The sequence below is a fragment of the Salvelinus sp. IW2-2015 genome, linkage group LG36 (assembly GCF_002910315.2).
Source record: "Salvelinus sp. IW2-2015 linkage group LG36, ASM291031v2, whole genome shotgun sequence".
Lineage (NCBI taxonomy): Eukaryota > Metazoa > Chordata > Actinopteri > Salmoniformes > Salmonidae > Salvelinus > Salvelinus sp. IW2-2015.
In genome coordinates, this window is record NC_036875.1 from 38,967,325 (window position 1) to 38,988,475 (window position 21,151).

The following is a 21,151-nucleotide window of genomic DNA, read 5'->3' on the forward strand; positions in this document are numbered from 1 at the left end:
GATTAATGGTAGGGTTAAGGTTAGGGCTGGTTTACGATTAATGGTAGGGTTAAGGTTAGGCTACGATTAATGGTAGGGTTAAGGTTAGGGTTAAGGTTAGGCTACGATTAATGGTAGGGTTAAGGTTAGGCTACGATTAATGGTAGGGTTAAGGTTAGGCTACGATTAATGGTAGGGTTAAGGTTAGGGCTGAGGTAAGGCTATGATTAATGGTAGGGTTAAGGTTAGGGCTGAGGTAAGGGTTAGGGTTATGGGTCTGCTAGTTGAATATGCACTGCCTAAGAACTAGATTATTTGCACACGGGTTCATCAATTTTTATACATGTAGGATCTTAATTTGAGCCAGTTTTGTCACGAGTTCCTCGACCTATTGTTCCTTTTTCTCCGTTCATTCTTATCCTTAGTTGGTCCAGGGCGTGAGTTTTGGGTGGGTTTGTCTTTGTGTGTTTTTGTTTAACAGTCTAGGGGTGTTTTTTGTAATGTTGTATGGGGTAGAGAAGAGTGAGGTTGTCTAGTTTATCGGTCTATGCGCTGGCGCTAGAATTGGGTCTCAATCGAAGAGACAGCTTTGTCATTCATCTGTCTCTGATTGGGAGCCCATATTTAAAGGCAGCCATAGGCAGTAGGCTCTTTTGTGGGTATTGTCTATGGTGAACGTTTGTTGCTTGTGCTGTGCACTTACGTTATTTAGCTTCAACGGTCCGTTTGTTGTGTTATGTTAGTTTTGATATATAGTGTTTTGTGTGTTCTCTCCTCTTCTCAAGTAAAAGAAGATGTATTTTGCCACAGCGCTGCGCCCTTGGTCCCAATCTCTGTCAAGAAGAACATCGTGACAAACTCAGTTTGCTACAGCAGGAATTGTACATTCTTATGTGGATTATAATTAATAGACATTTTTGAAGGGGTTGATACATTTTGTGTAAGGGACAATCAGAGGTCCTTTTAAACCTCAAATACACTAAACATTTTAAATGTCCTGTTATCTTGCAACAGGGTGATCAAATTAAGATTCTACATATGTACACCTCTTCCCAAAATCTTCATATTGATTGAGGAACAGTGGCGGATACAACAAAGCTGGGACAATGGTCCCTAACAGAGGGCCTCAGAGGCCTTGCAAGCTGGACAGTGTCTTCAGTGAACATAATGGAGTTTACGTAAATGGCCACTCATACAGTAAGACACAACACACAGTAGAAGCCCTCTAACTTCAACACTGACATCTGGTGCTAACTGTTCCTTGACAGATTCCTACTTTCACTCCTCCTCCTGTCAACAGTAGCATCATTATTCCTCCCCTCCTCATGATTATTCAACAATAAAGTTTGTATACTGTTATTTTTGCACCCCTTTTGTGGCACTTGTTCAGGGTCAGTACACTTTTAGAAAAAAAGTTGCTATCTAGAACCTTTAAAGGGTTCTTCGGCTGTCCCCCCATATGGATAACCCTTTGAAGAACCATTTTTGGTTCCAGGTAGAACCCTTTTTGGTTCCAGGTAGAACCCTTTTTGGTTCCAGGTAGAACCTTTTTGGTTCCAGGTAGAACCTTTTTGGGTTCCATGTTGAACCCTTTCCACAGAGGGTTCTACATGGAACTCAACAGGGTTCTACCTGGAACCAAAAAGAGTGGTCCTATGGGGACAACTGAGGAACCCTTTTGGAACCATTTTTTTCTAAGACTGTAGCATTTAATTAATGGCCACTATTTAAAGGGAACTGACAAGCACTTAATTGCAGATTTAAGACAACGGGTTTCTGTAGACACAGTAAGGTTCCATAGTTCACACCAGGACAGGAGGTGCTACTCAGGGCCRCAATGTGTTTAGATAAATCATTACAATCACCATTCATTCACAAATAACTTCCATAATTAATACTGCAAATCACAAAATGGGGAAGCTTAAGTTAAAATCTTTTTTTAGATTGATGATGTTTGATATTGAGAATGTATCTTTCAACAGCTCTTTATTAAATTGCCAATATTGCTGACAATACAGTCATTGGTATTTCACGTGTCAATCTGCTGCTGGTAGTCAAACATCAACGTTATACCATTCACAAGCTGAAAGACAGGTTCCCTTCATTGTCTCCATGTCTTCTTCTTCCTCTTTTCTCAGATGGAAAATGGCTGCATTCTAAACGGGACCTACTCAGGAGGCTGTGTTCTGCCCAATGGGAATGGTGTGGTGCCCTCTAACGGCCAGCTCCCCTGCCCTGACACTCTCCAGCCTCCCAGACCCCCAGACCTCAGGCTTTTACCTCTGACTGGGGACCTCCAGGGAACACTAACTGACTGGAGGCTCCCAGCCACCCACCCTACCACTGGACCAGCTTGTTACTCTAGTTGACAACATGGAAACAAAAGCAACACTTAGGCCTAAATATTTTTGGTACTTTTGTTTGGTTGGGTTTGATGTTTCATAATAACATAATTATCATTTGAGTCCTTTGTTTACARTATGACGTCGGAGCGATAAAGTTGAGTTTTATTCTGTTTTTGAAAGAACTCAGAAGAAAATAAGAGTCTTAGAAGCATTGTTTCTGTGTTTTGTTTATGTAAAAAAATATATATATATTTTTAGTCCTGGTGGAAGTATAACATAGTCATTGGTAGTCATGGAGACACCACCTAACCCTGCATGTATACATGCTTATGGCACCATCATCTTTATGAKTTGTTGTGACACATTGTTGTGACACACAGGAATGGAACCTTCAAATGGAACCTTCAAAGTCCAGTGCTCATGAGTTTCCTCTATTGGCTAACATTAATGACTTGTTTCAGAATATTAGATTAAGTCATGTAAAGCTTTGAAGAAGGAAAAAMYGGTTTRGAATATCCTGCACTTTATTTCAAGCACCCAGTGATGCAGATACGGTAGTCGGTCAGGGAAACTAGGATTATTTAGGTCCCCAAAAAATGATACAGAGATGGACCTTCTTTTACATTTTAATATTTGAGGTTGGGAAATCTGTAACAATTGTTGTCTTTTTGTTCTATTTTTGTGGTATTATATTTCAGGTTGATGTCCTCACACTTCTGTACAATTGTCATATTTTTGTTCACTTGAATTATYATCTTGTTGTTGTCGTTGACATCTTGTACCTCTGTGAGAGTGTTTGTCCAATACTAAGGTCAACTGTGACTCATCTAGCTGAAGGYTGCTTTGAATTCAGTATTCATTCATTTGTGATTCAAGTCCTCTAACATACATTACAAGATACCATCTTGGTGAGATGGGAAGTACTGTATATCGTCAGATTCGAAACGTTGCCAGCAACTATTCCAGTCTTATGATGTTGATCTAATGACAGTTTACTGACAAATCTGAAAACCAAACAAGTTTTATAACGGTCTCTTCTGGAAGGATACCATGTTGAATGTAAATACTACATGAATAGGCAGTAATGCTAAATATAATTATTTCATCATGGAGATGCTGAAAAGAGATTTCCTTGTAGTTACAATAATTATCATCATTATTATTGTTATTATTACCATTATTGTCATTTATTGTGTTTTAAGTTGAAATGTGATACAAGTGGTTTCAGAATCAACTTGGTTTCTTTCCCCATTCTTTTTGTACTATGAAAATGTTGGATATATTTAATATGATTTATGTGGCCTATTAACAATATGATTTAAAAAAAATAAAAAAAATAAAGTGTAAACAATGGTTTTGAGAAATACATGTACAGTGGGGCAAAAAAGTATTTAGTCAGCCACCAATTGTGCAAGTTCTCCCACTTAAAAAGATGAGAGAGGCCTGTAATGTTCATCATAGGTACACTTCAACTATGACAGACAAAATAGAGGGGTACAAAAAATCGCACGAAAATAACAACATTGTATCGGTATTTTTTTCATGAATTTATTTGCAAATTATGAGCGTGGGTAACAAGTAAGTTAATTTGGGGTCAATTAATCAAAAGTTTATCTCAATACTATGTGTTATACTACCTCTGTTTATGGGCAAATAGCAACAGAGGTTCAAATACGTTTTTCCTGTGAACGTCTTCCAAGGTTTTCCACACACTGTTGCTGGTATTTGTTGGACCGCATTGCCTACGCATGCAGATCTCCTCTATGAGCAGTGATAGTTTTAAGGCTGTTGGCTGGGCAATTCACGGACTTTCAAACTCCCTCCCAAAGATTTTCTATAGGGTTTGAGATCTGGAGGAGCTGTCCCTAGGTCCACTCCAAGGACCTCTGAAATGCTTCTTATCGACTAGAGAGTCATCTCGCTGTCGTTGCCCGTCGGATTGTGCGGTGTGTTTGGGATCATTTGTCAATAGCTGAAAGACCCCAGCCCACGTTTTCATCTGTCAATGCCCTTGATGATGGAAGGAAGTTTTTCACTCAGAATAGCGCACGAGTACAATGGGTCCCCCATCTATTTCTGTCCTTTACACGGATCGAGTCGTACATGGTTCCCTTTCGCAGAAAAAACAGCCGGCCAAAGCATGATGTTTACACCCCATGCTCCTTCACAGTAAGGTATTGGCTGTATTCTTGTGGATGCAACTCAGCATTCTGTTGTCGCTCAGTCAAACACAACGAGTTGAGTTTTTAACCAAAAAGAGGTTCTATTCTTGGTTATCATGTGACCAAATGTGACATCCTCCTGCAATCTTCTTCTATGGATCATACCTATGATGCCTCTCTAGCAAACTTCAAAGGCGGGCGCTGGACATGGTACTGGCTTAAGCAGGGGGACACGTCTGGCACTGCAGGTTTGAGTCCCTGGCGGCGTAGTGTGTTACTATGGTAGGCTTTGTTACTTTGGTCCCAGCTCTCTGCAGGTCATTCACTAGGTCCCCCCGTGTGGTTCTGGGATTTTGCTCACCGTTTTGTGATCATTTTGACCCCACGGGTGAGATCTTGCGTGGAGCCCAGATCGAGGGAGATTATCAGTGGTCTTGTATGTCTTCCATTTCCTAATAATTGCTCCCACAGTTGATTTCTTCAAACCAAGCTGCTTACCTATTGCAGATTCAGCTCTCCCAGCCTGGTGCAGGTCTACAATTTTGTTTCTGGTGTCCTTTGACAGCTCTTTGGTCTTGGCCATAGTGGAGTTTGGAGTGTGACTGTTTGAGGTTGTGGACAGGTGTCTTTTATACTGATAACAAGTTCAAACAGGTGCCATTAATACAGGTAACGAGTGGAGGACAGAGGAGCCTCTTAAAGAAGAAGTTACAGGTCTGTGAGAGCCAGAAATCTTGCTTGTTTGTAGGTGACCAAATATTTATTTTCCACCATAATTTGCAAATAAATTCATTAAAAATCCTACAATGTGATTTTCTGGATTTTTTTTTTCTCATTTTGTCTGTCTGTTTGAAGTGTACCTATGATGAAAATTACAGGCCTCTCTCATCTTTTTAAGTGGGGAAACTTTCACAATTTTAGGTGGGCTTCGACTAAATACTTTTTTGTAAAAAAAATTGTAAATAAGTCCTGCGTCATTTCACTTATCTGCTTATCAAACTCTTGTGTTGACTCCATTTGCATTGTACAGGGCATTCAAAAAGTATTCAGACCCCTTGACTTCTTCCACATTTTGTTAAATTACAGCCTTATTGTAAAATGGATTACATAATTTTTCCCCCTCATCAATCTACACATAATACCCCATAATGACAAAGTGAAAATGTTTGCAAAAAAAACAAACCTTATTTACATAAGTATTCAGACCCTTTGCTATGAGACTCGAAATTGAGCTCAGGTACATCCTGTTTCCATTGGTCATCCTTGAGATGTTTCTACAACTTGATTGGAGTCCACCTGATGTAAATTCAATTGTCTATATATAAGGTCCCACAGTTGACTGTGGCATGTCAGAGCAAAAACCAGGCCATGAGGTCTAAGGAATTGTCTGTAGAGCTCAGAGAAAGGATTGTGTCGAGGCACATTTATGCAGCATTGAAGGTCCCCAAGAACACATTCTTAAATGGATGATGAGTGTGCAAATCTATCATCAGGCAAAGAGTGGCTACTTTGAAGAATCTCAAATATAAAATATATTTTGATTTGTTCAATACTTTTTTTGGTTACTACATGATTCCATATGTGTTATTTCATAGTTTTGATGTCTTCACTATTATTCTACAAGGTAGAAAATAGTAAACATAAAGAAAAACCCTGGAATGATTAGGTGCGTCCAAACTTTTGACTGGTACTGTGTGTAAAGGTGATTACTGTAAAGGTTTTTACTGTGTCATTATGAGGTATTGTGTGTAGATTGATGAGGAAAAATAACATTTTAATCCATTTTAGAATAAGGCTGTACAGTATGTGGGAAAAGTGTGGGAAAAGTCATGGGGTCTGAAAACTTTCCGAATACACTGTACATGTACTCTCTGTCACAAAAAAACGTTGGACTCTTCTGATATTCCAAATTGGTGCCATACTACTGAAACTCAACTCATTTAACATACTGAGAACTTTATTTTGAATCTTTAATGTASTTACTTAGAATTTATTTTAACATGCTAACAGGAACAGATGTAGTTATGAGATACATTTTGACCCATGGCCTTTGACTACTTGTTTCAAATGTATTATTTTGGTCCTTTGAAATAAAGGATTTTTTAAATCACATTGATACTTTAATATTATTTGACAAATGTGTTCAAGCGAGTTTTGTCTTTAATAAAGGTTTTTGGCATACAGATATAGGATCTTCATTTGACCAGTTACTCACAGCAGAAAAATATTCCTGCAGCAACAGGAAATGTTAATTATTGTGGATTATAATTAATGCAGATTTTTGTAGGGGTTGATACATTTTTTGTTAGGCCAAATCAAGTCTGACATTTTAAAGTTTGAATACAAGTTTGCATGGTAGGTGTCTTTGGGTCCATGAAAAGCGCTATATAAATCCCATGTATTATTATAATATTCAGTGAGTCATCTGAAAGATAACTACTGTGTCCAATGGAGACAAATATGAAAAGCATGAATCACATGAAAGAGGCAGACTAAAATAGCTCTTTATGATGGTTTGAACTTTGGCCCTTGCTCTACTGCAGCAGTACTTTAGAAGTATTCAGACAGGCTTTTAAAGGCATGGCCTGTTCACTGTCCTCTTCCCTCCATACTCATACTGCTATTTGGGATTTCAGAGTTGGCCAGGGCTGCTTTTTCCCCCGTCATATCCCCGCCTAAAACCAGACATGGTAAGGCTGAGTAAACCCCTTCTTATTTGAGAAGGACGGCTCTAGTCCTCTTTAATTATTTTGGTAAAATAAGAGTTTTTACTAGATGTCACCGACAGAGGGAAAACTGACTACAGTATTTGAGCATGCTGCTTTCTGTTGTGTGTTTGTTGCATCTTTCTGTGCCCAGTAGCCTCTACAGCCCTTGGCTTGGTCGGGGCTTTTCAAAAGACAAAAGATACATTTGGTTTCGCTGACGAGGCTTCTTTTGTCGTTGTCGTTTCAGCTTTAATAGTGACCCAGACTGAGGAGCCTCGTSTCGGCCCACAGTACTCACCATGATGCGTTGTGATCAGCGGGCCGCCAGAGGGGAACAAAGGCCATGTGGGTGGAGTGGGAAGGACTTTTAAGTTTGTAGTATGTTAGTCCACAATGCACAGGGTCACAGATGTAATTGCAGGGTACAGTGAAATTCTTACGCTCCGAGCTCCACCTGTGCAGGTCAAGAGAAGAATGGGACAATAATCAATAATAATACACATATTTACAACTGTAACAATGATAAATTTCATGGGGGTGGGAGCAGGGTAATGTCCGCTGAGGGGGACGGGAGTAAAATGTCCATATGGGGAGCAGCGTCAGGTAGTTTGGGGAGCCGGAGGGAGACGGGAACAGATTGCTGACTAGTGGTGGCTATTCAGCAGCCTGATGGTCTGGGGAAAGAAGCTATTGGTCTGACGTTTTTGCATGATGCTCCTTACTGCCCCCGTCTGAGTGATGGAGGCGGGGAGAACAGGCCATGGATCGGGTTGCTGGGGTTCCTGATGATCTATTGCTTCCTGCGACAAGAAGGGGGGAAGAGCAGTCACAATATTGTGATGGTCCATCACCCATGGTTACGCTTCTGGCTATCTCCATAATAATCCTACCCCCAGGTTATAGTGCTAAACAACATTCCATATACTCCTACCCCCAGGTTAGTGACTAAACAACATTCCATAATACTCTCACCCCCAGGTTAGTAGCTAAACAGCATTCCTATATACCTACCCCCAGGTTAGTGACTAAACAACATTCCAATAATCCTCCTACCCCCAGGTTAGTGACTAAGCAACATTCATAATACTCCTACCCCCAGGTTAGTGACTAAACAACATTCCATAATACTCCTTCCCCAGGTTAGTGACTAAACACACATTCCTAAATACTCTCCCCCAGGTAGTGATAAACAACATCCATAATACTCCTACCCCCAGGTTAGTGACTAAACAACATTCCATAATACTCCTACCCCAGTTAGTGACTAAACAACATTCCATAATACTCTTTCCCAGATTAGTGGCTCAGCAAACACTCCATAATACTATTTTCCCCCAAGTTAGTGGCTAAGCAGAGACCTATGGGGCTCATGACCCATTACAGCCTTGAGTGGCGATTACAGCCTTGAGTCTTCCTGGGTATGACGCAACAAGCTTGGCACACCTGTATTTGGTGAGTTTCTCCCATTCCTGCTCTGCAGATCCTCTCAAGCCTTGTCAGTTTGGATGGGGAGAGTAGCTGCACAGCTATTTTCAGTTCTCTCCAGAGATGTTCGATCAGGTTCATGTCCGGGTTGGCTGGCCCTCAAGGACATTCAGAGACTTCTGCGTTGTCTTGGCTGTGTGCTTATGGGTTGTTGTCCTGTTGGAAGGTGAACCTTCGCCCCAGTCTGAGGTCCTCTGAGTGCTCTGGAGCAGGTTTTCATCAAGGATCTCTTGGTACTTCTCCGTTCATCTTTCGATTCTGACTAGTCTGCTGAAAAACATCCCCACAGCACAATGCTACACCACCACATGCTTCACCGTAGGGATGGTGCCAGGTTTCTCCCAGTCATACGCTTGCCATTTAGGCCAAAGAGTTCAATCTTGGTTTCATCAGACCAAAGAATCTTGTTCTCATGGTCAGAGAGTCCTTTAGGTGCCTTTTGGCAAACTCCAAGTGGGCTGTCATGTGCCTTTACTGAGGAGTGGCTTCCGTCTGCCACTCTACATAAAGGCCTGATTGGTGGAGTGCTGCAGAGATGGTTGTCCTTCTGGAAGTTCTCCATCTCCACAGAGGACCTCTGGAGCTCTGTCAGAGTGACCATCAGGTTTTTGTCACCTCCCTGACCAAGGCACTTCTCCCCCGTTTGCTCAGGTTGGCCCGGGCGGCCAGCTCTAGGAAGAGACTTGGTGGTTCCAAACTTCTTCCATTTAAAGAATGATGGATGCCAACTGTGTTCTTGGGGACCTTCAATGCTGCGAAACATTTTGGTACCCTTCCCCAAGATCTGTCCTTAGACACAATCTTGTCTCCCAGCTCTACGTACAATTCCATTGACCTATGGCTTGGTTACATGTCAACTGTGGGATCTATGGGATTTTATATAGACAGGTGTGTGCTTTCACAAATCATGTCCAATCACTTGAATTTACATCAGGTGGACTCCAATAAAGGTGTAGAACATCCCAAGGATGATCAATGGAAACAGGATCCCACCTGAGCTCAATTTCGAGTCTCATAGCAAAGGGTCTGAATACTTATGTAAATAAGGTATTCTGTATTTATTGAATTTTTATCATATATATAATTTAATATATATGTGCATTTAATAATATATATAGTATATATAATATATATTTCTAAAAACCTGTTTTCGCTTTGTCACTATGGGTATGTGTGTAAGATGATGAGAAAAAAGTATTTAATACATTTTAGAAAAAGGCTGTAACGTACAGTAACAAAAGGTGGAAAGAGGGTCTGAATACTTTCAGAATGTACTGTATGTCAACGAGAGGCGGAGTGGACCTCACTTTGGATCTGATGACGACTAGGGAGGGGAGATGGGTCTTTCTGCTCTTGACCTACAAGACAGGAATCATTCAGACATCACCCATCTCAACCTATACTGAAATAACAAGGAAAAAAGCAGCCAACAAGACCAAGTATGCGCAAGGGACATTGTTATGGATATAATGCTCCATTTAGAGACGTGATCTTCGTCTCAGCTTTATGAGATAATGACCGCCCAATTAGCTGTGTGTCCTACAGACTGGAGGGGGAAAGCAGAGGGGCTGGGACGAGTGATCATCACCCAAATATATCCCGTTCTCTGTTCTGTTCCCACTTACTACTGGGCTGGAGACTGGACGTTCGGGTGGGATTTATTACGCCATTGCATTCCCAGCATGAGAAGACAAACGGGGCCTTAGAACTGGAACATGATGCACTGCAACGTAGATATCATGGAATCAACTTGATGTCATTGGAGGGTATTCACAGATATTTATCATGGAATCAACTTGATGTCTTGGAGGGTATTCAACAGATATTTATCATGGAATCAACTTGATGTCATTGGAGGGTATTCAACAGATATTTATCATGGAATCAACTTGATGTCATTGGAGGGTATTCAACAGATATTTATCATGGAATCAACTTGATGTCATTGGATGGTATTCAACAGATATTTTATCATGGAATCAACTTGATGTCATTGGAGGGTATTCAAGATATTTATCATGGAATCAACTTGATGTTTCAATATTAGACATTTGTCTAACGGCCACAAACAATCAGATTTTTGGAATGTCGAAGTATGACTTGGGAGGGATTTGCCACGTGAACACAAGAACAACAAGGTTACATTAGGCAAGGTGACATGTATAGGTCAGGGGTTAAGGATGAGCTTATAGTATTCTCTCCAGATCCTGGTAAACAGCTTTCTTTTCTCTTAACACATTTTTACTTTAAGATTTAGTCCGAAAATCCCTTGAAGTGTTCCGAGTTTTTCCCCAGAACTGCCCACGTAGTCTGTATTCAATTACAGCTGTCATGCTGTTGTGGCTGCGTTGACGTCGCCAATGTAAATATTTGTCACCCAGTCATCATCGTGACCTTTCATCACATTTGACCTCTGGTGGGTTTCTCCCTCTAGCCTTGTTTTCCTCCAGTAGTTTCCTCCAACCATTCACGTCCTATTCATCAGCTCTTATAGTCGTCTTGAAACCGAGATTATATATTCGTCCTCTCCTTTGTCCTCATCTACTGAAATAGTTCAACTTCACTGTAGCTATAGATGTATTGCTATGCACTGTACACCCGACACCTCTAACAAAACATGCATCCTGATATTGGCTTGTACTCTCTTTCCTATCCCTATGAGCTGAGTTGGTCATCAAGGCAAAGGGTGGCTACTTTGAAGAATCTAAAATATATTTTGATTTAACACTTTTTTGGTTACTACATGATTCCATATCTGTTATTTCATAGTTTGTTTTCACTATTATTCTACAATGTAGAACATAGTAAAAAATAAACAAAAACCCTTGAATGAGTAGGTGTCCAAACATTTGACTGGTACTGTATATATATATATATATATCTTAAATACAAAGTAACTTACAGTACAGTAACTGCATACATTTTAGTATATTTGCCCCCAGCGGGAATCAAACTCAAAACTTTGGCAATGCAATAACATCTTTATTATTTGTGAAAATAAATTAGAACATTTACATTATTTCTCCAGCAGAACAAATATGTTCCTGATACTTGGGTCTTTTTTGCCACTACAAAAGCATCAGCTACTCTTCCTGAGGTCCACATGACTTAGTACTTAGAACATTATTAGCTAAGGACTGAATTACATACATTTAAAAACGTCACAGCCTAAAATGTCCGTATATACACATAATATCTAGGTCTAATACATTGCAAATTACACTACAAGATATATAAAATGTGTCTCTTCACAGTCCCCTTTGTGTAGTAAGGTGTTCTTTTATCAGTTTTTTAAAACTGGTTTATTGCTAGCTTGAGTTACCTGGGGTGGCAGAGAGTTCCATGTAGTCATGGCTATTTAAAGCTGTGCGTTTCCCAGCCTCTGTTTTGGGGACTGTGAAGAGACCTCTGGTTGCACGTCTAGTGTTGTACCGATGAGTGTCCAAACTGTGTGCCAACTGCTTGAACAGACAGTTCGGTCCCTTCCAACACATCAATACCTCACACAAAGACCAGTAGTGATGCAGTCAATCTCTTCCTAACTGTTAAATAAAATAACAGTGAAGACTTGAAAGAATAAAGTAAAATTATTTCCCAGACACTCTCACACCTTTAGTTCTGAGATTATGATATAATCACTTGTAATCATTAACCATGCCTAGTATCCCTATTTTAATTTGGTTCTCATTCCAATATGTTGGTGGAAATGTGTTAGGGAAATCCTGCAGTGTAGAGGGCTCATCACTCCCCAAATAAGAACACTCAGGCACTTAGTTTGCCCTAAACAGTCATCTAATGTAATATCCATATTGGTGCACAACAGTGGAGCTTCTTCAGAGGAGGTAGGGGAGGACCATCCCCGTCGGTACATTTCATAAAAATAGTAACATTAAAAAAGTTATCATTTTTAGATAAAACTATACATAATATATTCACAGGTCACCAAATAATTGATTAAAACACACGGTTTTGCAATGAAGGTCTACAGTAGCCTCAACAGCACTCTGTAAGGTAGCACCATGGTGTAGCCGGAGGGCAGCTAACTTCCATCCTCCTCTGGGTACATTGACTTCAATACAAAACCTACGAGGCTCTTGGTTCTCACCCCCTTCCATAGACTTATACAGTAATTATGAAAACTTCCAGAGGAAGTATCCAACCTATCAGAGCTCTTGCAGCATGATCTGACATGTTGTCCACCCAATCAAAGGAACAGAGAATGAATCTAGTACTGAAAGCATAAACTACAGCTAGTTAGCACTGCAGTGCATAACATGTTGTGAGTAGTTGACTCCAAGAGACAAATTAATTTCTTAAAAAATGGAGTAGCTTTCTTTCCCTTTCAGTTTCACTTACTTTGCTAGCAAATGCAGCTGGCTAGTTTAGATACTCAAACACCCGGCACAAACAGAGGGATACTATGTTAGCTAGCTGGCTATGACTATCCAAAAAATATAGTACTACTAAAAAGGCCTATAGGTGAGACTAGGTAACTGATATGAAAACAGATGAAAATGGAGTGTTGACTGCCTCCCTACAGGCAGACGGGCTGCCTACAACAACGTAACAATGTTCCAGCATAGGTCTGGGATTTCCGAGGCTAGAATGTGGACTATCAAATTAATTTTGTTCCATTCATGACAGTTACACATGTGTCTATACACAATATTTGGAAACACTTTACTTCCAAATGTTTTTTTTGTTACTCAACACCCACGACCCATTCAAAACCTCCCACGACCCAAATTTGAAAAAATTGTTGCTCTAAGCAGACGGAGCCCTCGAAACAGACGGAGCCCTCGAAGCAGACGGAGCCCTCGAAGCAGACGGAGCCCTCTAAGCCAGACGGAGCCCTCCAAGCAGACAGAGCCCTCGAAGCAGACGGAGCCCTCTAAGCAGACGGAGCCCTCGAAGCAGACAGAGCCCTCGAAGCAGACGGAGCCCTCGAAGCAGACGGAGCCCTCGAAGCAGACGGAGCCCTCGAAGCAGACGGAGCCCTCTAAGTAGACGGAGTCCTCGAAGCAGATCTGTCAGTCACAAACTGCACTACTGTTCCATATATTCCCATTGGGCCAAATTTCTTGACGAGGTTTCCAGGTACTGGGTTAAGGCCGCAACAATATATTTTATTATATAATATCATACACTACTTACTATTGACGCTGTGAGCATTATGGAATTTTGGGTAATGATTAATTGTCATGCAAAGGGTAGATATTGTCATGATTGTGATTTGTAGAAAACATTTTTTTGCTTGTAATGCATCTTTACCTAACTAATACAACAACTTCGTTGACACCCGTCTCAAAAACGTATGGTTTTGACCGCTTGGAACCTTTGAAAAGGAATCTCCTACTCCTGACCGTGTCATTCTCCTCATAAAATGATTGCCAACTTTACCCACTTAATTTAAAAATTTAAAACTTCTATTGGGTAAACTGTATGTTCTTGAATATAAAGTAGGATCCCCCTTCTCCTAAAATGAACGTATTAAGGCGATTATGACGACTGTTTGTTTTGGTTCAACGTTATTGTCCATAATTGTTGGTTTCACGACTATATGATAATTGTGCCAACCCTAGTATCAGGAAGATTACTTTTTAGTGTATACATTAGTAGTTTGAGAGCTTTGTATGGTAGTTAATATACTGAATTAACAAATTCCAAACCCTCTGATATATTTTGTAACTCCACGGATAATTGAGGTGTCCAAGATCACAAAAGAAGACACCCCTCCAACTGCAGTCGACCTAAACTAAACACCTAGGAAAGAGAACTTACTATTAAAGCAGATTCGTGTAACTAAAGAATATCAAAACTATTCCAATAACATACAGCAAATGAGATGTTAAGCAGATCCCAACTTACTTAAGCTTTCCAGCCCTTTATATATTTTCTGTTGGCAAGAGATCTAGGGGAAAGCAAAGAAAATAAAAAATGTGTAATCAGAGAACAAAGCACAGCACTTCGAAAGTTATATCCATGTACAAAATCAATGCACAAGTTCATCTGTCACACAGGATCCAAAACATGTACTTTACATGCTGATATTATTCAACACAATATAATGGATACTTACGTATAGTCTCCAGTCATCAGAGACCTTTGAAGAGCTTGAGGAAATTGTACCGCTTCTGTTGGACGATCTGTCGTAACCTTAAATATGAAAACATTCATCCTGAACTTTCCTGAACAAAATTCACCTTAAAACAACAGAAGATTATTTATTTCAAAAATGGATTGCACTACAATATTAGCGGGAATAATATTTTTCATGGCATATAAAATGCATACCCCATAAATGACCATAATCTATTGACAATAATCACAGTATTATGTGCACGTATAAATGACCATAATCTATTGACAATAATCACAGTATTATGTGCACGTGTACATTTGAATAAGATCCCTGCCACAAGCTATCTGATTTTTTCTCCCTCTGCATTCTAGTCCTGTAGCAGACACTCTTCTCCAGACCACCTAAAAGTAGTGAGTGCATTCATTTTCATAATTTTTCCCCTACTAGTCCCCTGTGGGAAACAAACCCACAACAGTGGCGTTGCAACCGCCATGCTCTACCAACGGAGCTACATTTGTACATGTGACGTGTGGATAAATAAACAACAAACTGAAAATAATTTATGGGGAAGGAGAGGCCACCATCCAGACATGGGTTTGTTTAAGAACCTATAAGAGGTCTGGATGACTAATAAACTCATAACTTGACAGTGTCTTCAGGTCCACAAAATACCTTGAAGGAGAGTCTGRGTCAAGTCWTTGGTGCATTTAAAGTGACATTTAGATTKATTTGCATTCATTGACTGGTTTCAGATTGTTCATTGAAGAACCTGTTTTCAACTCCAAATATGAAGCTATACAAATAACAGGGAATTAAATATTCTTACCAGTCGTCTTGATTCGGGCACTGGAGAGATCAGCTGGATGGCTCACTGAAAAGCAGCATATTTCTTTATTTTAACATTGTCAACATTAAACTGTGAGAGACCGCAGAGCGGTAGAGATACTCTTAATGATCGGCTATGAAAAGCCAACTGACATTTACTCCTGAAGGTGCTGACTTGCTGCACCCTCGACAACTACTGTGATTATTATTATTTGACCATGCTGGTCATTTATGAACATTTGAACATCTTGGCCATGTTCCGTTATAATCTCCACCCGGCACAGCCAGAAGAGGACTGGCCACCCCTCATTAGCTGGTTCCTCTCTAGGTTCTTCGAGGTTTGCCTCTCTAGGGAGTTTTTTCCTACCACCGGCTTCACACCATCATTGCTTGCTGTTCTGGGTTTTCGGCTGGTTTCTGTACAGCACCTTGAGATATCAGCTGCATGCAAGAAGGGCTATATATAATACATTGATTGATTAGTGGCTAAAAGAATAGGTGGAACTTACCTTTCCTTTCCAGACCTTTCTCTTTATTACTTGGATAAATGGAGAAAAGATGTGGCAATTAGTTTTCCTTCTCTCTCATCATGGTAATCTAAATCACAACTGTTTCAATCATTTCAATGACAAAACAAAATACATGTAACACTATGGTGTTGTGTATTATTGACGTTCACATGTACATGATGCACTGGATGTTTTAAATCGTTGACACATTTGTGTCTGTTGGTGTCTATAGTGGTGAAGAGGGCTTGACGTACCAATAACACCGAAGCCAATGTGACCAATACAAAGACCATGGACATGAACATGGTGGTAATGATGATGCCCTGAGATCAAAGAAGAATTGCTCAATGTGAATTCATTTGATTTCATTACAAAACAAGACTTAACTGATTAGTTAGAATGAATCATGTTTAGTGTTAAATCGTGATCAAAACTGATCAGACTCTAGGGGCAAAGGATCACAACATCACTTTTCACAGTGGCCAATAAGAATGCACGTTTGAAAAGAGGCTGCCATATCACAACTGGTTTGCTAATAGATGAATGACATATAGAAGTCTAGAATATTACAACTCGTGTTAATTCTGAACTGAGAACATCAAGTAGAAAATGCCATGGTGTAATATTCATGTAAAACACGCATAATCAAAAACGAACAGAAACAAAAAAACAGGATTCCCAGGTGCTTGAGCAAGCTGATCACCCAAAACAGTGGGTGACTTTGTGAAATCTCTACATCCACAACCATCTATATCTTAGCTTACCCCACAGTGTGTGGCATATGCGGAGTCGTGCGATTAGATACACCCTGCTTCAATAATCGCCAGGTTTTAGTAAGCAGAAAATACATGAAGAAATCCAATGAATGGGGGGCCACTATTCAATATAAAATGTATCACAACACTACCAAATCCCTACCTGGGCAGTTACGAAAACGTATTGTTTTTTTCCATTTCATCACTTGTGCTAGGTAAAAAAAAAACATCACCACAATTAGGAAGACATTGATTAGATAAGATCATAGTTTATGTGTTAAATCGTGATCAAAACTGATCAGACTCTAGGGCAAAGGTCATCAAACATTTTCACAGTGGCCAATAAGAATGCACGTTTGAAAAAGAGGCTCATACACAACTGGTTGCTAATAGATGAATGACATATAGAAGTCGAGAACAAAACATTTAGATGTAATATTTAGAAACAAAAACGTGAATTCCGAGGGTCCTTGAGAACTGATTTGGATAATAGGAGAACTACTAACCCTGACGATTCCTGCTGTTGCTGTAAATGCTGTCCCTGTTAGCATACAGAACACACATCACCTCTAATGTGTGGACAGTGCATGTGTAGTCGTACTTCTGTAGGTCTTCAGGACACAGTGAGATGGGTCTCTTCTGATAGTCCCATCCCCTTAGGCAGGGTCTCTTCATGCACCACATCATCATGGATCTCTACTCCATCTCTTCTCCAAAATATCATGATTGCTTCGGTAGAAGCCTGTTGCATGGCAGGTCACAGGATAGGAGGTTCTTTCTGAAGCAAAGTTACCTGCAGTGGCACTGCATGGATATTGTAAAATATACAAAGATATATGATAAATATATAGAATATTGATCAAATATACAATCAGGATATTGATTAAACATACAAACATCAGGATATTGATCAAATATATACATCTCTATAGTGTTTATGTTGTTCTTCAGATGACAGCATCTGGCTGTACACTATTCCAGAGGAAGGCTACTGGACAAGTCAACAAAAAGGACTACTTGTTTGAAAAATTTAAACGTATGCACACGTGTAATTAGAATCTCCAAGACATAGAAATAGTAAAGCTACTTAAATTGTGTAAAAACGAATTAAGTTTTAATAATAATACCTGTTTTCTCCAGCATGCTTCTCCGATAGAAAACATATTTTTTCAGCCATTCAATACACGTATGGGTTAGATAGTGAATTTTGGCTTCAAGTTTAGGAACATTATCATCCCACTTCATTTTGGTGATGAGTCCCTGACGAACAGGTGCAATCCATCTTTCATTTTTCAGATCAAATAACAGGAAGTCCTCTCCTCCATATCCATACTGTTCACGTCCCTCTGTAGCACCAGTTTCCTCATCCCACTCACAGCTGTACATTTTCTGCAATGTATGGGCACCTAAAAGGGAAGAACACATTGTAACATCGATCCTTCAATCTTCAATGAGTGTTTACGGTTAGCTATCTATCAAAACATGCTCTGATGACGGCCTACTAACTTGTCTGGTTGAAGCGAGCTCTTGCAGTGTTCATGTTGTCTTTGAACACCTTCTCAGTCTCCATAAGAATGTGTGTACTTCTTCCCCAGAAGTCTGGATCCACAGCTTCTTTAACCCACTCCTGTTGAGCTACCACTTCCTTTGTAGAACTGTCATAGGAATATATTGGTTCCTCATCCAAATACGCAACAGCGCTGAACTCTGGAAGGCCAGTAGATTGTGGGAGTGCTGTGTAGAAATACTTCAGGGAATGGGTAGCTAGAAAAAAAATTGGCAAACACAGGTATAAATTAATGGATGGAAACAGAAGCAATACTGTCACATAAACAGGCACAATTACTTACTGAAATCATGGTAGCACTAGTAACATAATAGTATAATAATCTTGGTAGCACTAGTAACATAACAGTATAATAATCATGGTAGCACTAGCATCATAACAGTATAATAATCATGGTAGCACTAGTAGCGTAACAGTATAATAATCATGGTAGCATCATGGTAGCAATAGTAACATAACAGTGAAATGGCCATTTATGACATTTATGACATAACTGTTCAACTGTTAAAACCTTGGACATTGATATCAGGTATACATTGTAGAGGTCGACCGATTATGATTTTTTTTACGCCGATACCGATTATTGGAGGACCAAAAAAGCCGATGCCGATAAATCAGACGATTTTTTAAATTTTATTTATTTATTTGTAATAATGACAATTACAACAATACTGAATGAACACTTTTATTTTAACTTAATACACTGCTCAAAAAAATAAAGGGAACACTTAAACAACACAATGTAACTCCAAGTCAATCACACTTCTGTGAAATCAAACTGTCCACTTAGGAAGCAACACTGATTGACAATACATTTCACATGCTGTTGTGCAAATGGTATAGACAAAAGGTGGAAATTATAGGTAATTAGCAAGACAACCCCCAATAAAGGAGTGATTCTGCAGGTGGTGACCACAGACCACTTCTCAGTTCCTATGCTTCCTGGCTGATGTTTTGGTCACTTTTGAATGCTGGCGGTGCTCTCACTCTAGTGGTAGCATGAGACGGAGTCTACAACCCACACAAGTGGCTCAGGTAGTGCAGCTCATCCAGGATGGCACATCAATGCGAGCTGTGGCAAGAAGGTTTGTTGTGTCTGTCAGCGTAGTGTCCAGAGCATGGAGGCGCTACCAGGAGACAGGCCAGTACATCAGGAGACGGTGGAGGAGGCCGTAGGAGGGCAACAACCCAGCAGCAGGACCGGCTACCTCCGCCTTTGTGCAAGGAGGAGCACTACCAGAGCCCTGCAAAATGACCTCCAGCAGGCCTCCAGCGGGTATAATACATCAATAAATCAATTTAGCCTCAAAATAAATAATGAAACATGTTCAATTTGGTTTAAATAATGCAAAAACAAAGTGTAGGAGAGAGAAAGTAAAAGTGCAATATGTGCCATGTAACAAAAGCCTTTAAGTTCCTTGCTCAGAACATATGAAAGCTGGTGATTCCTTTTAACAAGAGTCTTCAATATTCCCAGGTACAGAAGTTTTAGGTTGTAGTATTATAGGAATTATAGGACCTATTTCTCTCTATACCATTTGGTATTTCATATACCTTTGACTATTGGATGTTCTTAAAGGCACTTTAGTATTGCCCGTGTAACAGTATAGCTTCCGTCCCTCTTTCCTCGCCCCAACCTGTGCTCGAACCAGGAACACATCGACAACAGCCATCCTCGAAGCATCGTTACCCATCGCTCCACAAAAGCGCGGCCCTTGCAGAGCAAGGGGAACAACTGCTTCAAGATCTCAGAGCGATGTGACGTCACCGATTGAAACGCTATTAGTGCGCACCCCGCTAACTAGCTAGCCATTTCACATCGGTTACACCAGCCTAATCTCGGGAGTTGATAGGCTTGAAGTCATAAACAGCAATGCTTGAAGCACAGCGAAGAGCTGCTGGCAAACGCACGAAAGTGCTGTTTGAATGAATGCTTACGAGCCAACTGCTGCCTATCACCGCTCAGTCAGACTGCTCTATCCAATATCAAATCATAGACTTAATTATAACATAATCACACAGAAATACGAGCCTTAGGTCATTAATATGGTCAAATCCGGAAACTATCATTTCGAAACAAAACGTTTATTATTTCAGTGAAATACAGAACCGTTCCGTATTTTATCTAACAGGTGGCATCCCTAAGTCTAATATTTGCTGTTACATTGTACAACTTATGTCATAATTACGTACAATTCTTGCAATTAATTATGGTCTTTGTTTGGAAGAAATGGTCCTCACACAGTTCGCAACGGGCCAGGCGGCCAAACTGCCTGCATATACCCTGACTGCTTGCACAGAACGCAAGAGAAGTGACACAATTTCCCTAGTTAAAAGACATTCATGTTAGCAGGCAATATTAACTAAATATGCAGGTTTAAAATTATATACTTGTGTATTGATTTTAAAAGAAAGGCATTGATGTTTATGGTTAGGTACACATTGGTGCAACGACAGTGCTTTTTTCGCAAATGCGCTTGTTAAATCATCACCCGTTTGCGAAGTAGGCTGTGATCGATGAGAAATTAACAGGCACCGCATCGATTATATGCAACGCAGGACAAGCTAGATAAACTAGTAATATCATCAACCATGTGTAGTTAACTAGTGATTATGTTTTGATTGATTGTTTTTTATAAGATAAGTTTAATGCTAGCTAGCAACTTACCTTGGCTTCTTGCTGCACTCGCGTAACAAGTAGTCAGCCTTCCGTGCAGGCTCCTCGTGGAGTGCA

At 40.1% G+C, this 21,151-nt stretch overlaps 3 pseudogenes; 1 reads left to right on the forward strand and 2 right to left on the reverse strand.

Annotated features, from left to right (window-relative positions):
- Positions 1-2,361, forward strand: part of LOC111959516 (aryl hydrocarbon receptor-like) — a 46,024-nt pseudogene extending 43,663 nt beyond the window's left edge.
- Positions 2,362-12,332: 9,971 nt separating this feature from the next.
- LOC111959763 (major histocompatibility complex class I-related gene protein-like) overlaps positions 12,333-21,151 on the reverse strand; it is a 49,974-nt pseudogene continuing 41,155 nt past the window's right edge.
- The window catches only part of LOC111959766 (major histocompatibility complex class I-related gene protein-like), a 44,298-nt pseudogene continuing 40,386 nt past the window's right edge, over positions 17,240-21,151 (reverse strand).